Source organism: Physeter macrocephalus, chromosome 6, assembly GCF_002837175.3.
Source record: "Physeter macrocephalus isolate SW-GA chromosome 6, ASM283717v5, whole genome shotgun sequence".
Taxonomy (NCBI): domain Eukaryota; kingdom Metazoa; phylum Chordata; class Mammalia; order Artiodactyla; family Physeteridae; genus Physeter; species Physeter macrocephalus.
Genome location: NC_041219.1, coordinates 42,875,398 through 42,895,059, shown reverse-complemented (window position 1 = coordinate 42,895,059; position 19,662 = coordinate 42,875,398). Strand labels below are relative to the sequence as shown.

Below are 19,662 nucleotides of genomic sequence, written 5' to 3'. Positions count from 1 at the left end.
GGCCGCTGGGCCTGCGCGTCCGGAGCCTGTGCTCCGCAACGGGAGAGGCCGCAGCAGAGGGAGGCCCACATACCACAAAAAAAAAAAAAAAAGAATATCGATCTCAGCAGCACCTGCTTCCAACTCTTCCATGGTTGCCCATGACTCTTAGCACAGAAGCCCAAAGCCTCCCTGCAGCCCAAAGTAGCCTGCTGGAGCCTGGGGTCCCCCGAAGGCACAGCTGGAGGCCAGGCTCACTTGATCCCCGGGAGCAGGACTGGGAGGCTGGGGGAAGTTAAACAGGGAAGGAGGGAAGTCCATACGAGGCCATGTTTTGACCTGGTCACCCGTATGGGGGATCGCACCTGCCAGGACCTTCCCAGGAGCCTTCAAGGAATGGCCTCAGGTTCAGCCTCTCCAGGGAGGAAAGAAGGGAGCGTCTGATTTTTGGGGCATTGACTCTCTGTGTTTCCATGTGTGGAGCATGTCAGCCCCAGATAGGCTCCCATGTTGGGCGCCCAGGGCAGGAAGCAAGTGACCTGGGACACGGAAATGATCCCAGGACATCTCCTAAGTCACTCCACACGTGCTGCAGTGCCTTCTCTGACCTTTTGTACAAACCACCCTCAGAAGACTTCTCTCAGTGCCTCTAACTCCCTCTCAGCCTGTGTTTCCCTGAGGCCTTCAATGGGCCCTTCCATTCCTTCCTGAAGACGTCAGCCGTTGTGGCCATCCACCTGCCTGACCCCAGAATCATGAGTTCATTCCTTCGTCAATTTGTCCTCAGTTCTTGGAGAATTCCCATTCCTGCACAGACTTGGTCTGGGCAGCGATTCAGGTACTGGGTGATGGAGCCATTCAGTATCCACCACCTTGTCCCCCCAAACCCTTAGAGCTGGACCCCATTGTGCTCAATGTGCCTTTATGCAATTCCACTGTGAGCCCTATGTCAGGTGTTGGTTCCAAGCAACAGAAACTGAGACTGGCTACATGAGCACAAAAGAGGGTCTTTTGGGAGGCAACCAGGGCAGGTCAGAGAATGAAAAGAGCACGAAATCTGCACAGTTTAGGAAGGACAGGAAGGAGGGCAGGTCCCCTTCCAGGAGCTTATGGTCTGCTCCTGAGGCCCCTGTCAGCAGGTGGCTTAGGTCCAAACTCCGGGAATCCCAGTGTCAAATTTCCAGGAGACCGGTGGGTATTGGGTCCGGGGACTGTATTCTTGGACCAGTAAGTCAGGCTGAAGGATGAGGAAGAAGAATGTGTAATAGGGACACAACCCCTGGGGGGAAAGTGTCAGGTCAAGAGGAACCAGATTTAGTGCTTCCTGGATACACACGTGCACTCTTCTCAGACAAACAAAAATGACTCTCCTTACCGTTCTGGATCCAGTCAACCCATATACAACAGTAAATGAACCCCCCACTTCCCCTGTTGTAGACAAATACAAATAATCTCCACCTACTGCATCTTGCGGGCATGTCATGGAGTGGAGGGTCTCAGCACGATGCCGGTGCTTTTCTTGCTCTGTTGGGCTCCTTTCTCAATATTTTGCATATATATTATAAATATGTAGGCAGCAAGGAGGTGCAGTAGAGACCACGGCCACCATGAGCATTGCTCCACCGATACAAGTCTTTAACTGGGGATCCCACTCACTGTTCCTCTTACCTATGGGAAATTTCACTCCTGTGAACCTTGAACCCTTTGATGGTCCTGGTTCAGTAAGGCTGTGAAATTCTCTCTTACCCTTTGTTATTTGCTGTGGTCACCCAAGAAGGATTCCTACAAGAGTTCCATGAGTAGAAGAGATCCCTTGACTTCTATTCATTTTCTTCCTGCCCTCCTGTGTAGCAACAGTGTGAATTTCTCTTGATAATCAAGGTCCATTACCACATCCAACCCATAACCTCATTGTTATCCACAAATCAAGGAGCATAAGGAATAATACATGGCCACTCGATGAAACCGATTTTTTTGTCTGCCTTCAGGGAGGTAGTCCCCTCTTAAATACTAAAACCTCTAGTCCAGAAGGTCCCAGAGACATGGGTATTGAAAACAAAAATTTTGAAATTGGCCTATTATGTGTAATCATGAGATCTATCACCTTCATCTTAACTTCTTAATTCCTAGATCCATAAAATATGGTTTGGGAGCAAATGCACTAAATACTGGCTGTGGATTCAGAGCATAACACATTTCACGAGACAACAACTCAACCTCTCAAGGTATTTTCTCCCAGCTGACATGGTGCTGAGTCCCCCTCAGGACCGTTCAGTGGTATCTCAGGCCATCACTTCTGGGGGTGAAATTCATTAGGCGTCAAGTCAACCTTGATGAGGGACAGTCCATATTGTGTGGTTAAACATAGCCTCCCTACCAGCAGCCACTTTGTTACAGAGCCCATTTTGAAAGCATTAGGCTGCCTAGGGAAGGATTGTCTTACAGTCTTTGGGGTTCACAGAACTTCTTTTTCTGGCTTCTCCGCACGGCTTGCAGGATCTTAGTTCCCCGTCCAGGGGTCGAACCTGTGCCCTTGGCAGTGAAAGAACAGAATCTAACCGCTGGACCACCAGGGAATTCCCTCAGAACTTCTTGAACATGTAAATTTAGCTCTTTCAACAAACTTGAAAAGTTTTCAGCCATTATTTCTTCAAATATTTTTGTCCCACTCCATTTGCTCTTCTCTTCTGAGATCCCAATTCTTCAAATACCCATTACCTTTAGACTTTTTGATATTTTCCTACAGGACCATGAGGCTTTATTTTATTTATTTATTTTTTAAAATTTTATTTATTTATTTATTTATTTATTTATTTTTGGCTGCGTTGGGTCTTCGTTTCTGTGTGAGGGCTTTCTCTAGTTGCGGCGAGCGGGGGCCACTCTTCATCGCGGTGCGCAGGCCTCTCGCTGTCGCGGCCTCTCTTGTTGCGGAGCACAAGCTCCAGACGCACAGGCTCAGTAGTTGGGGCTCACGGGCCTAGTTGCTCTGTGACATGTGGGATCCTCCCAGACCAGGGCTCAAACCCGTGTTCCCTGCTTTGGCAGGCAGATTCTCAACCACTGCGCCACCAGGGAAGCCCGAGGCTTTATTTTTTTAAACGTTTTTCTCTGGGCTTCCCTGGTGGCGCAGTGGTTGAGAGTCCGCCTGCCGATGCAGGGCACACGGGTTCGTGCCCCGGTCCGGGAGGATCCCACATGCCGCGGAGCGGCTAGGCCCGTGAGCCATGGCCGCTGAGCCTGCGCGTCCGGAGCCTGTGCTCCGCAACGGGAGAGGCCACAACAGTGAGAGGCCCGCGTACCACACACAAAAAAAAAAAAAATTATGTACTTAAACGTTTTTCTCTTGTTTCCTTAGATTGGATATTTTCTTTAAAAAATCTGTGTTTAAGGTCACTCTTCCTCTGCCATCCCCATTCTGCTATTAAGTGCAAACATTTCATTTTAAAATTTCAGATACTGTATATTTCAGTTCTAAAATTTTCTTTGCTTCTTTTTCTTTTTTTTTGGTATTTTCTGTTCCTCTGCTGAGATCTCTCTCTTTTCATATACATGTATTTTTTCCTTATCTCATCAAGCATAGTTATAATAAATGCCTTTAAATTTTTATTAATTCCCACATCTGGATCATTTAGGGTTGACCTCTGTTGATTGTCTTTCTTTTTGAGAATGGGATACATTTTCCTTGTTCTGTGTCAAGTAACTTTTAAAAATATTCTGGACATTATGAATGCTATGTTGAAGAGACTATGGATTCTTTTACAATATATTCCTCCAAAACCGATTTTTTTTCCACTTTGGCAGGCAATTCACTGGGTTAGACTTAAATTGCAAATCTGTCTTACCTGTGATGAGAAGCAGCTACCATCTCATTTCAGACTTCTTTTAGTCTGCTTAATGCATATATGGTTCAGGATCAGTCAGACACTGGGGTAGAGATTATGCACAGAATTTGGAGTTTCCCTTCTTTGGCTCTCTCCTTTAACAATTTCTCCTGTCTCTCCAAGAGTCATGGTTGCCCTGGGCTCTGTCCTCTGGTTTTTTCAGGCCAGAAAGATGGCAGGCTTTCTATCAGAGTTTCAGTCATTTCTATGTGTGCCAGACTGCAGCTGCCTTCAAGAGAAAGCTGAAAAATAATGGCAGACTCATTCTCTGCCCATCATTTAATCCATGTTTTGACTCCCCTCAAAATCTTCCTGCTTCTGTTCCTTTTCCCGAGCCCTGAAGTAGTTGTTTTGTACTTTGTCTACAGTGTGTGGTTGTTATCTGCAGGAGAGTCTGTTTGTTAGGAACTTAACTGAAATTATTTCTGAGCCTTAGTTGTTTTGCTGACTTGCTGTGTGACCTTGAACAAGCCATGTCCCTGCCTTTGCCTCCGTTTCCCTACCTACATAATAAAATAATAATTCTGAAGTACATGATAAAAAAGTAAATGAATTGCAGAGTGCTCTTCTGATAGAATCATACCCAACCCTCCTTCTGTCCCTCTACAGGCTATCAAGGGTCCAGGATGCCCCATGACATTTATCCTAGGGAAGAGGCCCTTATGGGGAGGGTGAACCTGGACCTCTGTATTCCAGCCCTACTCCCATCCCCTTCTCCTGGGAGGTAAATCAGAACGGTTAAGATCACTGATTTTGGAATCAGCCCTGGGTTTCTGTTTTTTCTTTTTTTTTTTTGCGTTACGCGGGCCTCTCACTGTTGTGGCCTCTCCCGTTGCGGAGCACAGGCTCCGGACGTGCGGCATGTGGGATCCTCCCGGAACGGGGCACGAACCCTTATCCCCTGCATCGGCAGGCGGACTCTCAACCACTGTGGGTTTCTGTTTTTATTTATATCCTGAGATCTCTGGTAAGTTGCTTCCCTCTCTGAGCCTTGATTTCTTGATTTATAAAACGTGTACTTCCCTCCTGGAGTGGATGTGAAAATTAAGTTTGTAACTGCTTGTAAAGACCTCAGCAGGACTTCCCTGGCGGTCCAGCGGTTAAGACGCCATGCTTCTAATTCAGGGGCACGGGTTCAGTCATTGGTCAGGGAACTAAGGTCCTAGGTGCTGCATGGAGCGGCCAAAAAAAAAAAAGACCTCAGCATCACAAGCCTTCAACAGTGACTTGCTGCTCTCCACAACCACCAGGCAGGAAACAGGGTTTGCTTTCCTCCCTCAGTCCCTTCTGAGTTGAATACTTGCCACTCCCTCAGCTTCCTCTGTTTCCTGAGAAAGGATGTGTAGTCAAGCAGAGATAAGCTGCTGCAGAAAAATCCAGGTTTCCTGTAAACAGGCTCCTACAGCCCCTGTGTCCATCCAAGCATCTCTCTCCGCCAACCCCTGCTTTTTACTTTCTACTTTAATTTAAAACGCAATTCACCTCTGCCCACTTGAGCCTAGGTTTTGCACAGGACCCTGGGGACATAGATGCACTTGGGAAAGCCACAGTCTAGTCATCAGAATCCAGTAGAAGGAGACAGACCAGGAAAGAGGACATGCGGCTAGGTTTAAGCACCCTCAGGCACCATTGAAGCACCAACCTGGTGACAGTCAACCCTGTCGGGGAGGACTCTGGAAGGTTTCTTTAAGGAGATTTTGCCTGCTTTGGGACTTGGAGGAGGACCTAGATCTTTCCAGATAATGGCAGTGTTCCTCGTAGAGAGAATAGCAAGAGCAAACACCTGAATGCACTCAGGTAGGTGAACGGCATTCAACACAACTATCAGTACAGCTGTTTCTGATCTGACACCCCATGTGTGTTCCTGCACCACAACTAATAGGGCTTATGAGAAAGATGAGCTGGGAAAGACCCCTCCAAACCTATGAAATTTCGTAACTAGCACATTAACCAGGACGGTAACGATCCTGATAAAAATTCCTCCCTGGTTAAACCTCCACCAACTCGTGTATCTGGTGTCACAGTCCGTCAATGCTTTGCAGACTTAAGTCCTTGGGTTCCTGATCTTTCCTTCCGGATGTAAGTACTGGTGAGTTTTGCTTTTCGTAGAGACTATTTTTGCCAAAATAAAAATCAGATCCTGGGTGAAGCCTTCTGGATTAATCCATCCAGCGGGAAATGACTTCGCAGCTTCCCAATCTGCACTCACAGCTTCACCGAAGAGTTCAAGTCGTGGAAACCTCAGAGGTTCTGGAGCCGCTCAACCAGCCACGACTTGCACAGAACGGGGCAGCCGGGAGCGATTCAGGTCTGCAGAGGTGACGGGAGGAGAAGGTGGTCCTGTGTGTCCTGCGGACCGTCAGCTTTTGCCAAGTGTTTCTGTTTGATTGTGAGAAAACTGGCCCCAGATTGGCTTCAAAACTTAAATGTGCTGGGAAACCTGCTCTATACCGACATCATTCTACTAGAGGTATTTGAGAGGAAAAAAACAAAACAAAACCCAAACAGCAAAAGTCACATACTGTATAACTGAGCACCTCCCGGGCTGTGTGCTGGGGATGCAGTGGGTTTGGGGTTGGAGAAGGAGGGGCAGGTGACAAGCCCAGAGTGGAGAAGTAACTAAGGCCACACAGCCACGAAGTGCCAGGGCCTGTGCAACCGCAGCAGGTCTGAACCTGCTGAATCCAGTCTGAACCCAGTCTGAACAGTGGGTCTGGACCCAGGCTGTCCTCTGAGTTGGCCAGCTGAGGGCGGGGCTGACGTTGAGGGTGGTACCCGGGGACTTACTTCTGTGTGATCTCAGTTTTCCTTTCAGGTGTATTTTGGATGCTGGAGAGAGGGTGTGGTTATAACTCAGTAACCTGCAGCCTCAGGCTGGGGACTGGGATATACAGAGGTGATAACAGCTAGGCCTCATTGGTCAGTGATCCTGGGGGCGTGGGGACAGGGGGAGGAGGAACATGGCCTTCCTCTCACCTCATCCTCAAAATAACCTTTTGAAAACAGGATTATTGTCCCCATTTGACAAATGCAGAAACCGAGGCACAGGAAGTTTAGGTAACTGGTCCAAGGTAGCAGAGCCTGGATTCAGACCTCGTCTGACTGCTCTTTCCACGTCCCCGTGCCTCTGAAGGGTAAAGGGGGTGGGGGTGATGACTGAGAGATATCCGGGCACTGCATGGGTTCCCGGACCACTTGGGGCATGGCCAGCTGACCCCAGAAGGCAGTAGCCATGGGACATGTGCTTTCCCCCAAGCACCAGTATTCCCTAGTAAGGATGGATCTTAATTTACCTACCTATGCCTGAATGTGTGTATTGTTAACTGAGTTTCCTCAATTTTTAAAAATGTAGGGACAATGCTGGATTGACAATTAGCTTTTGGGGGATCGTGGGCCTCTCGAGAAACTGCCCTGCCCAGAGCATTGGGTTTGCCTTCCCTGGCCTCCAGGGATGGCCAGATCCCCATTGACAAGAAAACATCTGCTCTCCTTGATACGAGGAAGCTGTGAGTCATACGTGGCAAACAGAGAGCAAAAAAGGTTCCTTTCCTAGCCACTCAGGTCAACACATCCATTTACCTACATTAGTGCATTGGGGAGAACTAGAAACACACAGCAGCTTCTCGCCAAGGCCAACGCACCTGACAGGCCTGCATCTCTCCCCAAAGATTGCAAAGGATGTGTGAGCAACTTGCTTCTGTCAAGGTATCAATTCTCATGAGGAATATGGAGAATTTGTTTGCTGTTTGGAAATGCTTTTGACCAGTGGGTGCCTCTTCTTTTGCACCCTCTCTTATTACCTGCCAATCCAACATTAAGGGGAAAGATCTTATATTGGGGGACTTCACTTCGTTTGGGAAATCAAGGAAGGCTTCCATGAAGAAGTGGCATTTGAGCTCACATTTGAGGATGAGCAAGCGTTGAGGAGGATGGAAAGGAGAGTGGTGGTAACAGATTTCAAGGCATAGGCCCCGGACCTGCTCAGGTCAAAAGAAGACCTGAGGTCCAGAATCCAGAAGGTGGCCAGCGTGGGTCAGAAAGGAAACTGATGGGGCTACCGTGCTGGCCACTCCAGCTTCCCTGTGCCAGGACTCATGCTGAATCCTCTGCAAGGGCTGCAGTGGGAGATCGGGGACACTGTGAGCACTGGACATTGCCAGCAGCCTCTGAAGGGACGGGAGGTGGCACTGTTGGCACAGACATCGCTGCAGTTGGAACTACACGTCTGCAGCCCCAGGGGACCTCAGAGGACAAAGCCAGCAGAGCAGCTGCTTTTGACGTCAAGCAGTTACAAAAGAGGCAGAGCAGGCAGCAGCCCAGGGCTGGTACCGGGAAGGAGCCACGGGGGGCAGGAGGGTGGCACACCAGAGGCACTGCCTGGGGGCTCCCCAAACCCTTAGAAGAATCCGGTAGGTCCTGGGATCCAGCAAAGCAGGAGGGGTGGAGCTAGAGAAATACTGCTTTGTGACTCTGTTTTGCCCACAAACTGGAGTACCAGGGAAACAGATTACATATAGCTTTAGCATCCATGCGAGCGTGTGGGACTCTCACCTCCTAGCAGGGCTGGCTTGTTTGCTGCCAGATCAGAATGGGCCAGGTTCCGTTTGGGTTGGGTCCGGATGAGAAAGGCACCCAGAGCTCTCTGGCTTCAGTCCTGTCCGTTGACCTGGGGTTGCCCCCCAGGTGGGCCCCATCTCTATATTCCTCCTTCCGCCCGGCTACTGCCTCCCTCTCACTGTCCAGCCGTCCCTCTGGGCAGGGCAGGGCTTCTCAAAAGCATCGTGGTTGTCAGTAGGGCTGTTGGCTGCATTTTTGTGATTTCCCCCTCTGCCTTCCAGACACAAGGTAGGATTAGACTTCCTGTCCTCCTTATGGTAGGGCAGGAATGTGTAACCAGTTTTGACCAATGAGTTTTGAAGGCAAATGATATGTGTCATTTCTAAGCCATAGCATTTAATGCTGATTGAAAGACCCTTTTCCTCTACCATGACAACCAGTAATGTTCCAGCAAATGGCTGCTCTCTTATCCTGGGTCCAGGAGGGAAGACTATAGGAGCGGAATTGCACCTGACCCACAGTGGACATGTAGTATGAGCAAGAAGGGATGAAGTGAGAGAGTGGCATGGACATATATACACTAGCAAATGTAACATAGATGGCTAGTGGGAAGCAGCCACATAGCACAGGGAGATCAGCTCGGTGCTTTGTGACCACCTAGAGGGGTGGGATAGGGAGGGTGGGAGGGAAACACAAGAGGGTGGAGATATGGGGATATATGTATATGTATAGCTGATTCACTTTGTTATACAGCAAAAACTAACACAACATTGTAAAGCAATTATACTCCAATGAAGATGTTAAAAAAAAAAAAGAAAGAAATGTTTCTGTAAACCACTGAGATTTGAGGGTTGTTTGTTAACTGCAGCATAACCTTAATTATCCTGGCTGATACAAGCAAAACCCCTAGAAATCATAGCACTATTTGTAAAACACTGTAAAAGGTGCCTATCTTTTATTTTTTACAAAAAGTAGAATTATTAGCAGTAATAATGAGTATCATTTATTGAGTGCTTACTATGTGTCAGGCGTTATACTAGGTTCTTTGGCAAATGTTTCCTCTTTAATTCCCCCCATGGATTCAGTATTGCCGGCTCATTTAGTATAATTAGTCTTATCATAGAGATCAAGGGATGGCGGCTCAGGGAGAATAAAGGTCAAGACCATAGCTAGTAAGTAAGAATTGAGATTCAAATACAGGATCCTCTGACCCCAAAATCCTCACTCTTTCCACCGCTCAGCTGCTATTACATGTAAAGTAAAACTAGGCTTATCATGAAAAAAAAACATGCATTTAAAAAAGAAATTATCTCAACAGGAAAAACATTAACATCTGCCTTTTTACTAAATTGAACGTGAAAGATGATCTTGACAGGCTGAACAAAGACGCTTGCTCTCTGGTGTGATGTTTGACAAGGGAATCTTTGTTCGTTTTCTCCGATGACTGGGTTCTACTGGATAAGCAACAGTGGGCACCAAATGTTGAAGAAAAAATTTAAGGCGATAATTTTGTCTGTCACTTAACACTCGTATGTACAAGGTGGGAAATAGCCTGCGTTAAGCATGTTTGCAATGGGATGGTCTGAGATCTTGTGGGACACCAGGGGGACTTTGGGGAAAGAAGACCCAGGCGCCCTGCTTGTTCTTGCTATCCTGCGTGCCTCGGACACCCTTCCTCTCACCTCTGAGCTGCTGTTGCTTGAGAACTCAGCTCCACTGTTGCTGCATTGGCAGTCCTCGCTGGCCTGCCACGTCACCCCACCGTGACGTACGGAAGTGACCTGGGCCCATGAGGTGGGGTCTCATTCCCTACGCAGGGGCTCCTTGCAGGCAGGAGTGCGCTAATTCTTTTTTTAAAATTAAACTCTTTATTTTGCATCTGTACCCTTTACCCAGTTTCCGTCAATGGTAACATCTTGCAAAATTTTTAAATGTTGGCAAATAAACATTTAAATGCTATATATGCAAACACACACACACGCACACGCACACGCACACACACACAGATTTAGTACACACCCAGCCAGTTCTCCAGTTTAGCCTTTGGGGCTAAAGGCTGCTAACTGTATTTTGTTGTACAAAATGCTCCTTATTTTGCCTCCTCGTTGATGTCACAGCCAGGATATTGACATTGATGGAGTCAAGGTATAGAGTCTTTCCATCACCCCGAGGACCCCTCGTGTTGGCCTTCTATAGCCACGCCTACTTCTGTCTCACCTCCATCTCTCCCTAGTCCTTGGCGTTACCAGTCTATTCTTCATGTCTATAATTTTGTCCTTTCGAGGATGTTATATAAATGGAATCATGCAGTATGAGACTTTACGGGGTTGCCTTTGTACACAGCGTAATTCTCTGCAGAGTCACCCAGGTTGCTGCATCTACCAACCATCCCTTCCCTTTCATTGCTGAATAGTATTCCATGGTATGGATGTACCGTTGTTAGTTTAACCTCTCACTTGTTGAAGTCCTTGTTCATTGTTAAATCACAGCGTCTCATAGACAGATACTTGCAAGCAAGGAAAGTCCCAAAGAGCAGCATTAGTTGTGATTAAGAGCGTGGGCTCTGGAGTTTGACTCCTGGTTCCAGACCTCACCATCCATGTGAGTTTGGCCAAATTACTTGACCTCTGCCTGCCTCAGTTTTCTCATCTGTAAAATGGGAATAATGGTAGTGTGCTCATCTTACACAGTTATTAAAATTAAATAAATCAATACTTGTTTTGTGCTTAGCCCATAGCCTTGCTGATGGGATGAACCCAATTAAAAATTAATAATAGAATACAATAATTAATAATAAACAGTCACTGAACTGAGTTGAAAAACCTGGAATAAGAAAATTCAAACTTGCAGAATGTTTAAATTAGGAAGTGGTGGCATACTGTAAAAGGAATTATTCTTTTTTCCTAGAATCATCGTAGAGTTTTTCTCTAAATATCAAGCTTCCACAGACTCTCTGAAGTAGAAATATTTTAAAACAATCAAGTAGAACCCATTGGCAATGCTGTGTCCTTTTGAATGCCATCCACAGCCTCTCCCTGGACACAGGTGAGTTGATATACTCGAGCAATATTTATTGTGCTCCTACTGTATGCATGCCATGCACTGATCTAGGTGCCAAGAATGCAGCATTGAATAAAACAGACAACCCCTGTCCTTATGACAGGTAATAATGTAAAAGAGGAAGCCCTTCTCGACCTCACCATGGATTAGGAGGCATGGACGTGATTTACTCAGAAAGAGGGAGAAAAGCCACACAGTGGGTAGACCCAGGAGAATGTGGATGTGCCCTCTTGCTTAGCTTTAAAGAAATAAAATTGGTTCTCCTCTTCCTGGCTTGCTCAGGTGCGGTCTGCTTGCAGGCAGGGGGATGCACTTTTTTAAAACATCTGGTCCTCTCCCCACCCCTACCCCACATACTCCCTGCTTTGTCATGTGACTGGGGGACACTGCGCTGCTGTCACAAAAGGTAACTGGACCTGGGCTCCGGAGCAGCTTTGCTCTTATCACCTCCTCCTGTGCCCAAGCCCAGTGACCTGTGGGAGAACTGCAGTCCAGCTGCAGTCCGGCCACGGGTTCCTCCCAAGAGCCGTTAACTGGCCCATGATCTTGGCCTCATTAGCTCAGTGCTCTCCACCTGAGCTGCCTGGATCCGGGCCAGCCAGGGAAATTAGCTCAGACCCACAGGCCCCTGGGAGAGGTGTCAGGCAAAAATAGACCAGAGAAAGCCAGAGAATCCTTGAGCAGGAGGACCCGTGGAGGTCATCAGCTCCGGCATCGTCCTAACTCTACAGATGGAGGCTGAGGGCAGGGAGGGGAAGGAGCCCGGCCAAGGTCATCCTGAAGTTCGTGCAGAGCTGGAGAGAGAATGGGGGTCACCTGACTCCCAAAGTCACGTTCTTCCCTCACCTGTGCCTCCCATCAGGCTGCGGCCAGGGAGGGATGGAAGGAACCAATGGACAATAAGAATTACAGATAATGAAACAATTCATCAGAGGCCATTTGTTGGTTCTGGTAGGGGTGTCAATTGCGCAGACAGAGTAAGAAGAACAGCGAACGCATACTTGCCCCACGGGGCCCTCTCCCCAAAAGGAATCTGTGTTTACAATTCCTCATGGATCCTTACAGGAGATAACCCATGCATACACAAGCACGCACACGTGTGTGTGTGTGTGTGTGTGTGTGTGTGAGGAATCTGTGTTTACAATTCCTCATGGATCCTTACAGGAGATAACCCATGCATACACAAGCACGCACACGTGTGTGTGTGTGTGTGTGTGTGTGTGTGTGTGTGTGTGTGTGTACCCACGTATGTTGAGCAATAGCCTTGCAAGTATGGCATTACAGCATCCTACTTCACACAGATTCTGTACCTTGTCTCACCCAGTTCACAACATATCTGAACATCTTTTTTATCATCTGGTTCAGGTGTACCCCCTTCTTTTTAATGACAACATGGTATTCCATTCTATGGATGGGCCGTAATGTGTCTAACCAGACCCCAAGAGTAGATGGTTGCCGCACGTGGGCGTGGTTCAGTGTAGCTGAAATGGAGAAAGTTATAGGAAATCAGGCCACAAAAACAGGTTGTGGGAAAATTGCCATGGTCTTGATTATCAGCTATGCAGCTTCATGCAAGTGATAGATTTCACTCATGTACTGAGTATCAGCTGTTTGCCTCATTATCTGTAAGCCTTACAATGACTCGCTCAGGTAGATTGCCATTAGAATCCCATTTACAGTGAAGCCCAGAGATGAAGTTAGCTCCCCCAGGTCACATGACCAGTAGGGCCCAGGAGTGTGGCCCAGAGCCCATGTTCTGTGCCCACGTGCTGTGGGAGGTCTGGGCTTCCTTCTGTTCCGAGTGATGAGCCCCCTCCCACTACTGCCTTCTCTAAAGGCCCCTTCTCGGTGATCAGATCCTTCTCTCCCAGCAGCATTGCCCCCGGGCCGGGAGCTCCAAGCAGCATGGATGAGCTCAGACCCAGGGCATGGTGGGGGAGTCTTGTTAAGACCAAGGCCTGTTAGTCCAGGCAGTGCCAAGCTGGGGCAGGGGCAGGAGCAGGGACAGGCAGTAGAGGGCTGGGGTCTCTGCTCAGACCCCAGTCATTGTCCAGCCTGACTCCTGGCCACCTTTGGAAAGCAGCTCAATTCACCAACTATCTTGAGTGTCTAAGAGGCCACTGTGGAGTCACCATGGTTACTGAAACTATATTCCCTCCTGTGTGGATCTTCCATTCTTCACTAAGGTCCTCCTCCCTCCCTGCAGCCTCACCTAGGGACCACCTCTGGCTTAGTCAAACCTACTGTCTTTGTGTGGGTGGGAAGATTCCTCCATTAGCTTTTGCATCAGGACCACTTCTGATGATTTATACCTCTCCTCCCACAGCTCGTTGCTGGAGCCCTGTGTTTCAGCCTGCCCTGGCTTGGTTTCTCCAGCATGAGACTATTTCCCAGCACATCTGCAAACAAGGGGTGAGTACGCAAATTAAAAAATAAAAATAGATCCCTACCTCACACCGTATCAAAATCAGTTCCAGATGTATGTGAAAGGCAAAACTTTAAGACTTTTAGAAGAAAAATACATAATATTTCTATGACCTTGGGGCAGGGAAGGATTTCTGAAGACATAAAAAGCACAACTCATTCAAGAAAAAATATCAATAAATTTGACTACATAAAGATTCATCAAAAGATGAATTTCCCACCATAAAGGGAGGGGGAAAAACAAACTAATAGCAAACTAGATGAAGATATTTTCAACACCTAAGTGACATAGGATTAATATCTAGAATATATAATGCATTACTCAGATCATTAAGAAAAAGACCAACTAATGGAAAGACAGACAAAAGGCATGAACAGGCATTCAGAGACAATGGCCAATAAACATCATTGGAATGTGGGAAACATCATAACCATGATAGGGCCCTGTACTGCCTGGGCCTTGTCTCTCACTGCTGCCCCCTGGTGGCTGTCATGGACCTGGAGATGGAGTTACTGAAAAAAGTTTCAGCATTGGGAGGGCATGCCTCCGAGATGGTCCACACCCCATACCCTTCCTGGAATGTTGAGATGAGCAGCAGCCCAACCCCTCAGGCTTTTATTCCACTCCTGTTCTTTGTTGCCTGGACTCAGCTTTCCTGGCTTCCTAAGTCAGCTCTTGCTTTTTCCCCCAAATTTTCATTTGGAAAAAAGGACACTTGGGTTACAATCATCATTAGTTAACATTTGTTATTAATTATCATTAATTTTATTATTGTCATTAATATTTTTGCTGAATCATTTGAGAGTACATCATAGGCATTTTGACCCTTTGGCCCTTAATGTTTCCATGTGTGTTTCCTAGGAAGATAGATGTTCTCTTGGGTAACTCAAATGCTATTATCCAATTCAGGAGATTTTACATTATGTGATAATATTACATAATGTCAAGGGTTGCTTGATTTAGTAAATTAAATTTACAGTACACCAAGTTAAATGTGGATTTCACATAAACAAATAATTTTAAGTATGTCCCAAAATATTACATGGGATATAGTTATACTAAAAAATTATTTATTTATCTGAGATCTGCATTTAACTGGGCATCCTGTATTTCATCTGGCAATCTTATATTATTATCTAATATGCAGTCCCTATTTGGGTTTCACTGTTTGTCTTAATGTCATTTAGAGCAACCTCTTCTCCAATCCAGGATCACACATTGTGTTTAGTTGTTGTGTTTCTCCTAAGCCAGCTTTTGATACCTGTACTGATCCTTTTGCTTTTGCTTTCCCACCCAGACCCCCTATGTCTAGGATTATGAAGACTCAGCTACAGTTGTCTGAGATAATCTTGCCTGGGTGGGATAACCGGGAACCATTGCATAATGAGGTCTAAGGTAGGGGTAGAGTAAGGGGGTGGTGCTGGAGCCCTGTGTCCCAGCCTTTCACATACATCTGGAACTGATTTTGACACGGTGTGAGGTAGGGATCTATTTTCATTTTTTTCTTTGTGTACTCACCCCTTGTTTGCAGATGTGCTGAGAAATAGTCTCAGGCTGGAGAAACCAAGCTAGGGCAGGCTGGGACAGAGGGCTCCAGCACCATCATAGGGCTCCAGCACCATCAGCCCTTTGGGAGGGGTGGTGCTGGCGAGGGTTTGTCTCCAAGGGAGCACTACCCGCAATGAATGTGAGGTCCACCTTCCACGCCTGGGAGGCCTTCAAGCTGAACCAAGCTGACATCAGCTACAAAAAGCAGTAAGCAAACTGCTTCCCAGCCTAAGCACTGAAGGGGAAACTGACCATTAGCAGAGAAAGACATGCTCTCAAAGAGCAGTAGGCAGTCGTGCTAGGCGGGGTGGTCATGGTACTGTGGCTCTGGAGCAGCCTGCACCCCACCCCCCCAAGCCATCCTCTACTGGAGAGGGAAGAAGTGCCCTCTCGTGCAGGTCAAGGACTCCCTCTGACGTCGGGCTGTAGTTCTTACCAGCAGTGACCATGGCTGCAGGGGAGTGAGTAGGGCCATCTTCCAAGGCCCTATTGGAGGGACAGCAGAGAGGGCCCCAAGGGTGGCTCCAGAGCTGGGAAGGGGTGTCTGGCACAGCCATCTCCTCTGCCCGTTCTCTGTCTCCTCCTCCCCTCCCACTGGAGACTGTACAATTCGTGCCCATCTCCTCTGGACCTGTCTCAGAAATGTTGGGAACTGGAGATTCTGAACCTGTCTCCAAAAACATTCCCCCATCCCCCCAGCAGAAAAATTCCAAGCCAAAGCAATTTCCCAACCTGGCAGGAAACTGCCTGCCTGGGCAGAGGTGGGAGGACAGCTTGGACCCAGAGAAGGGTCCAGAGGCTCTCCAACACACATGGGGCCCTCACCCTCATCTCCCGCCCCCTGGGCCTGTCCTACCTCCCCTCCCTTCCAAACTTTCCTTGGCTCCCAGCCACTGGGGGGAGGGGTGCTTCTGTTGGCTTAACCCTTTCCTCCCCAGGCTCCCAGTCCCCCTTTCTGCTCTGGGTAGTGAACAGCTCCCCTGTTCCTGAGGTTCCTCTTCTCCTCTCAACAACCCTGCAGGGTGACTATTACGTTCTTCAGTCTGGCCTCCCCCATTTCAGAACCGGGGAAGCCCAGACTAAAGAAGTCAGAGGCTTTACCGGGTCACATCACTAGGAAGCTGGCTAGCCCGGGTTCCACGCTGGAGACAGCAGGAGTCTGTCCTGTAGGGCAGCACAGCCCCATCTCCTTGTACCCCACAGGCCCCTGCGAGCCGCTGCTTCACGCGTTGGCGAAATTAGAGTCATGAGATGCAAATGTGCCTCCCTGGTCAATGGCAAGGTCATCAAGAACAAGGACCAGGTGTTATTCATCTTCACCTCCCCAGGGCCAGGCAAGGAGGGACACTCAGAAAATGCTAGCTGAAGGGACCTTCCCTTGTGGTCAGAAGGGACATGGGGCCGGGAGGCTGCTTGGTCCCCAGGGGCCTGGCTCGAGCAGCGCTGGGGCCTAGCGCTGCTAGGCCACCATCCTTTTACAGGATGCCACCATCCTTTTACAGGATCCTGTCCCACGGCCAAGTGGAAACAGAGGGCCAAGGTGAGCTCTGGGTGCTGGCTTTCTGGCTCCAGGGGGGCTGCAGGTCACGATTTATTTTTCCAGCAACATTTCTGTGAAGACACAGCCTCCTGTGGTGTGTTTAAAATGTCAAGGTGGGCCCTTGCCTTGCTCTGCACCACGCCGGCTCCTGCTTCCCTCCCACCTACCCAAACGCCAGGTAACTGGAAAAAGATGTAGAGCATGTTAAAACTATCTGATGAGATGGAATGGAAGTTACTCCTGCATTGTGGAAATAAAGTTCTCCAAAGACTGTCTCCTGCTTTCCAGCTCCCTTTCCTTCGCCTTGTTCTGCCTGGTCTCTGCCAAACTAGGGTTGTTTGGAGAGGGGTGGGCAGCTGCCTGGGCAGGAGTGATTTGTCTAGAAGGGGTAGAGGAGGAAACCCTTCCCCTGTGTAACCCTAACCAAAAATACCACTGGTTCGTTTCCAGAAGACAAACAGTAGGTATATGAATAGAAACAGCATGTTTTGTAACTTCAGAGAATCAGTTAAATATTGCATAAGCACTGACTGGCCTTTTGTATCTCCACTCAGCAGCTTATGCTCCGGTTATTTGTGCCTGAAGTCAGGAAGCTCTAGTGTTCAAGTGCCTGTTCCTCCATTTATTGGTTCTGTGACCTTGAACGAGTCGCTTAACCTCTCAGACTTTTATCTGTAAAATGTCAAGAGCGATGATTCCCTTGAATCGTCACTCCAAGTATTGTTATCAGGATCGAGTGAAATGTGAAATGAGCATGTGCATATGCGTTGTAAACTCTACAACTATGTACACGTCACATGTCACATGTTACTCTTCTGCTGTATACCCCACCTTCCAAACTATTTTTCACTTGTCTCCCATTAGCACCAATCCTAATTCTCCAGTTCTGCTCTCTTGTTCTCCCCCTGTCCCCTGAATATATCCCACTTGTTTTTAAATCTCTGGGCTTTTCCTGTTTGACAAGGGGTGAGATGTAGCAATGCCTCTGAAAGTCATTATAGTTAAAAGGAAGAGCAAGATTGCCCAAGTTAGAATCCCAGCTCCATGTATCAACTGCTGTGAGTCCTCAAGCAAGTTACTTCCCCTCTCTGTGCCTTGATTTCCCCATCTGAAAAGTGGGGCAAATAACAGTCCTTATCCCGTAGGACAGCTGCGAGATGGGAATACATTAACCCACACAATGGGCTTAGAACGCTGCTGGGCACATTGGTGGGCTCCTGATAAACCTTTCACCTCCTTGGCTCTTGGCTTCGATTATCCTGATCAGGAGGATGAATACAGAACACATGGGAAAGCACAGAGACCGATGTGAAGTGGTATGAAGAAAGAGCTGAGGAGTGGGAGAAAGAAAAATGGAGCTGGAGAGGGAGGAAGGGAAAGAGAGGGAAAAAGCCAGGAGGCTGAGTTTGGGGAAGGTGTTTAGAGCAGTTTAGATGGGGAGAGAGTGGCTGCGAGCAGAGGGGTGCAATACTCTGAAATGAGAGAGAGATGGATTTTGTTCAAGCTCGGTGAATATTTATTGATTATGTACAAGATATGGTCCTTATTATTGAAAGTTTATAATCCAGGCAGGAAGGCCAAGCAAACGCATCAATAGTGAAGCTGCAGTGCAAGAGGGGGAAGGTTTGCTGTGACCGAATATGCGATGTCTCAAGGCAGCGCATGATTAAATGTCAGGTTGGCGATATGGGAAGTTAAAAAGGAGAATTCAGAGGAAGGCAAGACCTCTGGGGTCCAGCGGGGGCCACTGGCACATGGAGACAGGAATTGAGCAGGGTCCTCCGGAGTGGTGAGGTCTCAGCTGCTTGCTTTCTGCACCACAAACTTTGCTCTCCGATTCACTTTTCCTTTTGATTGAAAGTGACTCTGGATCCAGGCTCTGGCATGTTTCTAAATACCTTTATTTTCCCCCGTCTTATAAATGATTTTTGGCCAGGCAGAGGATTCTAAGTTCCAAATACTTTCAGCAGAACTTTGAAGGGAATGTTCCATGGTCTTTTAGCACTCAGTGGTGCCGATGCAATTTCTGGCCCTATCAAAACATGGTTCTTTGTAGGTAACCTGCTTTTTTATCTTTAAAAGCTTTTAGGACTCTCTTTTACCCTTGGGGTTTGCAAATTTCATCAGGATGAGTTGTTCTTTGTTTATAGCCCATTCAGTGTGAAGATTTGTGGGTTTTTTCAGCCTGGGGAGATTTTCTTCTATCATTTCCTGCATTATTTCTTCTTTTGAATTATTTCTGTTCTTTTAAACAGGTATAGGAATCTCTGGATCTATCATCCATGTCACTTAACTTTTCTTTCCTATTTTCCATATTCTGCTAATTTTTTTTTTTTTTTTTTTTTTTTTTTTTTTTGCGGTACACGGGCCTCTCACCGCCGTGGCCTCTCCCGCTGCGGAGCACAGGCTCCGGACGCGCAGGCTCAGCAGCCATGGTCCACGGGCCCAGCCACTCCACGGCATGCGGGATCCTCCCGGACCGGGGCACGAACTTGTGCCCCCCCGCATCGGCAGGTGGACTCCCAACCACTGCGCCACCAGGGAAGCCCTCTGCTAATTCTTTATCCATCTATGCTCATTATGTTATTCAGTCCATCTACCCACTTTCTTTTTTTTTTTTAACATCTTTATTGGAGTATAATTGCTTTTACAATGGTGTGTTAGTTTCTGCT

General features: G+C 47.7%; 1 long non-coding RNA gene across 2 annotated transcripts in view; it reads left to right on the top strand.

Annotated features, from left to right (window-relative positions):
- The first annotated feature begins 8,209 nt into the window (after positions 1 to 8,209).
- LOC114486383 (uncharacterized) overlaps positions 8,210 to 19,662 on the top strand; it is a 24,090-nt gene continuing 12,637 nt past the window's right edge. The window contains exons 1-3 of one of the 2 annotated variants that reach the window (XR_003680024.1): positions 8,210 to 8,269; positions 11,325 to 11,462; positions 13,804 to 13,868. This is a non-coding gene — a long non-coding RNA (uncharacterized lncRNA). Of the gene's footprint in view, positions 8,270 to 11,324; positions 11,463 to 13,803; positions 13,869 to 19,662 lie in introns of those variants that run through there. The other variant, XR_003680025.1, reaches the window with a different exon arrangement.